Below are 6,576 nucleotides of genomic sequence, written 5' to 3'. Positions count from 1 at the left end.
GTGAACCTAATTTGCTGTGTAACTTTTCATCAAAAGTATAGGAAAATTTTTTAAAAACAAAATATCATGCACGCAGTACTTTTTATTTTCAAACTTGGGCATGATCTCCTAACTTCACATAAAAGATGAAGATTTAGAACTCGTTAACTGCGTAGACTTGTTAGCAGCTCTACCACACAGGCCCATACTTGCCATTACTCATCCTTTCATTGTAATTTTGGACAGACCCATATTCAGCATTTCCATTATGACTATGTAAATGCTAACTAACCACAGCTGAGCAAGATAGTTTTCCATTCTTTAACCACTTGTATTCCTCCTTCTGTAGTCAGGATTGCTTTTTGCTTAGCTTTTTATTTAGACACATTAAAATTCTAATTCTAGCAAATATACTGAAAAGTTATGTGCCATCGAGTTGCTTGTGACTCATAGCGACCCTATGTACAACAGCCCTAAACTCTGCTCTGTCCTGTGTCAATCGCACCATCTCCCATACCCATCCCAATTACCCCAGTCACTTAATCAATCCACCTCATAGAGAGGGCCTTCCCCTCCTGTGCTGTCCCTCCACTTTACCAAGCATGATATCCCTCTCCAAGGACTGGTCTCTCCTTACAACATGTCCAAAGTATGTTAGACAGAGGCTCAGAATTCTTGCCTCCAAGGAGTCACCTGGTTTGACCCTTTCCAGGATGAATCTGCTTGTTTTCCTAGCAGTCCATAGTACCCTCAGTACTCTTCATGCATTTCCCCAACGGCTTGTGTGTTCTCTCTCTTGCTACTTATCAGCCAGTCAGGGCCAGGCTCAGAGACACCAACAAATGTTGAACTGAGGGCCATGTTATTTAAGTGTTATATATGGAACTATGTCCTTAAAAAATGTGCTTTAAGTCCTAATCTCTATGCCTGTGGCATGAGGAGCTCTGGTGGCCTAGTGGGTAAGTTATACTATCAACCCAAAGGCAGATGGTTCAAATGCACCAGCTGTGAATAATCCCACTTGCAAATGAGCTGTGACTATCAGTATCCTGTTTCATGGACTCTACCAGCTCCTGGAACACCGCCAGTACTGTTACACCTCAGCTGCCTCTTCCTCCAATGGCACTGTACCCCAGGATGCTGCCTCCTATCTCTGGGTGCCCCAGATCCTCCTCAGCCAGCACTGTGAGAATCTGGGAAGAAGTGCTTTTCTTGGACACAAGCCTCTGATTTCTGGTCTCCATTCATTCCGGGGGAAGAGAGTGTTTTGTTCTTAGAAGCTGGTTCTTGCTTGGTCTGTCATTCCCTTTTGATATATGCTGTTAGGTGTAATCGAGTCACCTGTGACTCATAGTGACCCTTTGTACAATAGCTTTGAAGCCTGCCCTTTCCTGAGCCAGTCCACTGCCTTTGACACATCTACCTCCACTGCTGTAGTCACTGTATCAATCCATCTCATCTGGGGGGTCTTCCTCTCCTCCTTTCTGAGCAGGATGTCATTCTCCAAGGACCAGTCCCTCCTGGCCATGTGTCCAAAGTATGTAAGTTGTTGCTGCTGTTTTGTGCCATCAAGTTGCTGTGACTCAGAGTGATCCTATGTACAACAGCTCTAAACTCTGCCCTATCCTGTGCCAATCTCATCATCTCCAACACACCTACCCCCATTACCCCAGTCACTGAATAAATCCATCTCATCGATGGTCTTCCTCTCTTGCTCTGTCCCTCCACCCTCCCAAGCATGATGTCCCTCTCCAAGCACTGGTCCCACCTTGCAACATGTCCAAAGTTTGTCAGATGAAGCTTCAGAATCCTTGTTTCCAAGTAGCAGCCTGCTCTCACCCTCTCTAGGATGAATCTTTGTGCTCCTAGCAGTCCATTGCCAGCACCACAGCTCAAAGGTATCAATTCTCCCATCTTCCCTAGTCATGTCCAACTTTCCGATGCGTAGCAAGTAACTGCAGACTGTGGCCTGTATCAGGCACACCTTAGTCTCCGGGTTGACACCATTGTTCTTCATTACTTTAGAGAGGTCTCTGACAGCAGACTTTTCCACTGCAATTTGTCTTTTCTTTTTCTGGTTGCTGGTACCAAGAGTGTTGATTGTAGAACCAAGCAAACTAAAGCTGTTAATCTCTTCACCACCTATCATGATGCTGCCTATCGGCCCAGTGGTGAGAATCTGTTTTTTCTTGATGTTGAGCTTCAATTCATATTGAAAGATGCAGTCCTTGACTTTCTGCAAAGCAAGCACTTCAGGTCCTCCTGTTTCAGATGGAGCTGCAAAATCCTAGCCTCCAAGGAGAAACATGGTTTCACCCTTTCCAAGACACACCTATTGAGATATAAGAGAGATTAAAACAAGAGAGAAGCTGCTAAATGGACTCTCATACCTGGTGATATAAACTCTGATGGCAGACAGAAACTGCCCATAGGTGCAACCCTCAAGTGATGCCCAGAGCATGTGCTGCCAGCTAAAAAAGCTGTCCTCCAGAAAGAAAACACTTCCTGGAGCAGATCAGAGATGAGAACTGTTAGGATGAGCAAAGAAGCAGGACTTTAGTTTCAAAGGTTTGAGCCCAGGTCTCCTGGACCTCAAAGCGGGGTGGACAGAGTTTCAAAGTTTCTTTACTGTTGGTGAAATGTTCTGAGGGATGGCACTTCTGTCTTGAGGGGTGTGTGTTGTTGCTGCTCAGATGGACCAGAAGAGTGGAGTCACCTAACATGAAGGGACAGCTTAGCAGTGGGGCTGGAAGGTGAAGCTGAAGCCCAGGACCAACACCTAGCCTTTGGATGGCAGGGCCATGGCCTAGATGGTCTCCAGGAATGGAGGATTATTTTCAAGACTTAAGGACAAACTAGTGAGCAGTAATTTGCAGAATTTTTGATTGCCTGGTGTTTATCTCTTCATTCCTCCCTACTTTTCTCACTTGTAACAGAAATATTCACCTTGTGTCCTTTCCACCACGGTGCTTTTAGGACAGGTAACTGAATAATAAATATCACAGGTTCACATTTGAGAAGGAATTTTACCTCTGACTGGGCGATACCTAAAATCTCACTTGTGGTCTAATTTAGATGGTTTGTAAGAAATTTTAGAGACTTGATTTGTGGGATAATGTGATGGGGCAAATGTGCTGTGCATGTGACAAGGACATGAGAATTTGAGACCAACAAGCAGACTGCTATGAATTGAGCTGTCTCCCCTCAAAATGCATGTTATAAATCCTAACCTTTAGGGAAATGGTCATAATTCCATTTGGGCACAGACTCTTTTATGTTAATGAGGCAGGACTAGTGTAGAATGTATTTTGAGTAAAATCCTCTCAAGGAATTTTATTTAAAGAAAAGTGAGTGAAAACCCAGCAACAACAGCAAATTTCAAGAGGGCAGCAAATAACAAATGCTAGCAAGGTTGTGGAGAGACTAGGACTCTTATTCACCGCTGGTGGGAATGCAAAATGGTGTAATCTTTATGGAAGGTGGTCTGGTGCTTTCTCAAAAAGTTGTACATAGAAATACCATCTGACCCAGCAATTTCACCACAGGGAATATACTCTAAACAAACTAGAGTCACTATTCAAACAGATGTATTCACACTCATGTTTATTGCTGTCTTATTCACAACAGCAAAGAGATGAAAACTAACCCATCAACAAACGAATGACTAGAAAGCCTATAGTACAGTCACACAATGGGATATTATGTAGCACTGGAAAATGAACTTATGAAACATTACACAACATGCGTGAGCCTGGAAAATAATATGCTTAAGTCACAAAAGGACAACTACTACATAACACCAATGCTGTAAAATAGTACTGACACAGGGGTTTAGGGGGAGAATAGGAAGAGTGGATACACGATGAACCCTGCACTTGAACAGATGAGAAAAAGAACTGTCTGAAAGCAATGTGTGATTAGACATTATACATATGACAGCAATCCAGAACAAGAGGTGTACTGCAAAGTGGACTGATGGAAGAGAGGAAAATGGGCAACAGAACAATTCATGAGTGAAAACGCAGCCTCTCTGTAAACTTTCTTTAAAATCACAATTTAAAAAAATTACAAACTAAATTTTAAAAAATTTAAAAAAACTAATAAAATTTAGAGAGGCTGAGATGGGGTAAGATGGATGCTGAGACATAAAAGATTTCCAAGGAACCAGGAAGCAGATCAGAAGAAACAAGGGCCTTCCTCCAGAGCTGGCAAAGCCAAGTCTTCCCTCAGCATGGTACAGAGAACTCTGTTGCACTGACAACCCACAGGTACTCAGTTCAAATCTAACAGCTGTCATGAGGAAGAAAATGGGGCCATCTTCCCACTCTACTCCTGTGATTAATGCCTCTAAAAAAACCCACTGTAGACTCAGTTGTGTCTGTTCTGATTTGATGGTATACAATTACCTACTAAACAGTTTGACCACCGAGTCAAAACTGACCCATAGCTGACCCTCCAGCAGGTTTTCGCAGGCAGTTAACTGCACAGGAGGAGACTGCTCATCTTTATCCCATGGAGTAGCTGGTGGACTCGAACCGCATAACTGCAGCACAGCTTCTTGCTACTAGGCCACCAGAGCACCCTACTAAACATGGAGAAGATAAATTTGCTTGTTAAAGCCATTCATTTGTGCTATTTGTTACAATCACACCAGATAACTAAGACAATGGACAAATGCTTTCCAGAGACAAGGTGGGTGAGGCTGCAGGGCTGGAGCTAAGTGGGTGAGATCCACACCAGGGGTACGGAACAGTTAGGTGGGCTAGACATCTCTTCATGGAACCCCACCATGGAGTGATCAGGACAATTTCACACAAAAGCAGCAAAGTCTTCTTTCCAGATGTGGTTACAAATATTTACTTCCAGAACTGAGACTCTGACTCACTGGGTGGCATTGAGAAACCACTTACCAGCTGTTGTTGCTTTTTATCTATAGGAGTCAAAACTGCCAAAGCAGATGATGCAAGAGTGAAGTTGACTCAGAAATACTCAATCCCCTCAGGAACTTCAGCAAGAAATGGGCTGGCCGTTCTAGAAGCTACCATGTGGGGATCCCTGGGGAAAAGCTTATATTGAGGCCAGCTAAGGCTCCCTGGTGATTATGGCCACAGGGAGGCAAATTAAGTTTGTAATGTGCTAGTGTAAAATATGATTTTTCAGTGGAGAAAAAGAAAATTAAGGAGGTAAGAATGATGATCTCGAGGCGGCGGTGGGGGGGGAGCAGGAATAGCACACAAATTAAAAACTAAGTTGTTTGTTAAACTAAGTTGCTTTTATTTTATGTATGAACACCCTCCCCCCAAGATGTCAACACAGCCAATCACAACTTGACTTACAATCAGGGTATTTTCATCTCCACAAGGTTGCCTCTCTGAAGTGGTTAAATTTTGCACATTACTACAGTATGACAATAAAGTCTAGAAAGTACTTGTTTACTTCAGAACCATTTTGTCTTATGACACCCTCCAAATGTCTGTTCCACTTAAGTGGGAATTTCATCTAAAGATATCTGGTGGTGCTGTTGTTAAGACAGTCAGTCAACTGCTGACCAAAATGCTGGCAAGTCCACAGGGGAAAGAGGCAGCAGGCTGCGTCTAAAAATGTGCAGCCTCAGAAACCCTGTGCACCATTCTCTTCTGTCCTACAGGGCTGCTGAGGAATCAACTTAGGTAACAGTTCTAGTGAGAATTTCATATTATTGTATGTTAAGTAGTGGGAAACAGAGAGATTTCCAGTCTGTAAGCCTACTAGATTGGTCAAGGTCACCGACACTCATGAATGCACTTACCAGCCAGCTGTTCCGAGAGTTGAGGCATTACAGGAGGAAATGACCAGCAAGGATTTGATGAATAATAAAGAACTCAAACCCAACTCTAATGTCAGGATTCAGATTCAGGTGGAATCTGTAGGCAGTGGTGATAAAAGTAGATTTTTCAAGAGACGAGAGTTCTAATTATAACAGCTTGACATTGGGTGGAGAAAAAGATTATCATTCTCAAATGTATCACCTAACACCAATTTCCTCTCCTTTAGCTACAATAATCAGCCCAATTTAAGTTTACCAAATATACTGATTTTTATTTTAAACAGGTCCACTTTATTTTTGTGTTTTTAAAATTCTTTTCTATATGGGTTTACATACAAGATTTATATAGATTGTGTTTCATTTATATACATTTTGTTTCACATATTAAACAGGTCTATTTTAAAAAGTAAATCTTTCTAGGTTTTATCTATAAAATGGAAATACCTGTATTTGAAGTAGATGTTTAAGTAAAAGGGCATTTCAAATACAAGATTCCTTCTCCCTAAACCACGGCTCTCAGCCTCAATATTATGTGCATGTCACAAAATTAGAATGCAGTGAATATTTAAGGGAAATCAAGAAATCTGGGAGACCACATTGTTTGATTTCAATTTATTTCCTATAGTCAAATGAGTAAAATTGACAATTCAAGTATATAGATCTTACTCATTTGCTACTGGTAAGCAAATAAATGATTTCACTTTTACCAATCCTTTCGATGACTTCTAGTTAAGCTGCTAATCACACTCCTACAAGCTCCCCAGCATAACCCAGCACTCCAGACATTAAAG

Source organism: Elephantulus edwardii, unplaced genomic scaffold (genome assembly GCF_000299155.1).
Source record: "Elephantulus edwardii isolate Elephantulus edwardi_28Jun2011 unplaced genomic scaffold, EleEdw1.0 scaffold00015, whole genome shotgun sequence".
Taxonomy (NCBI): Eukaryota; Metazoa; Chordata; class Mammalia; order Macroscelidea; family Macroscelididae; genus Elephantulus; species Elephantulus edwardii.
This window is presented reverse-complemented; position numbering follows the sequence as displayed.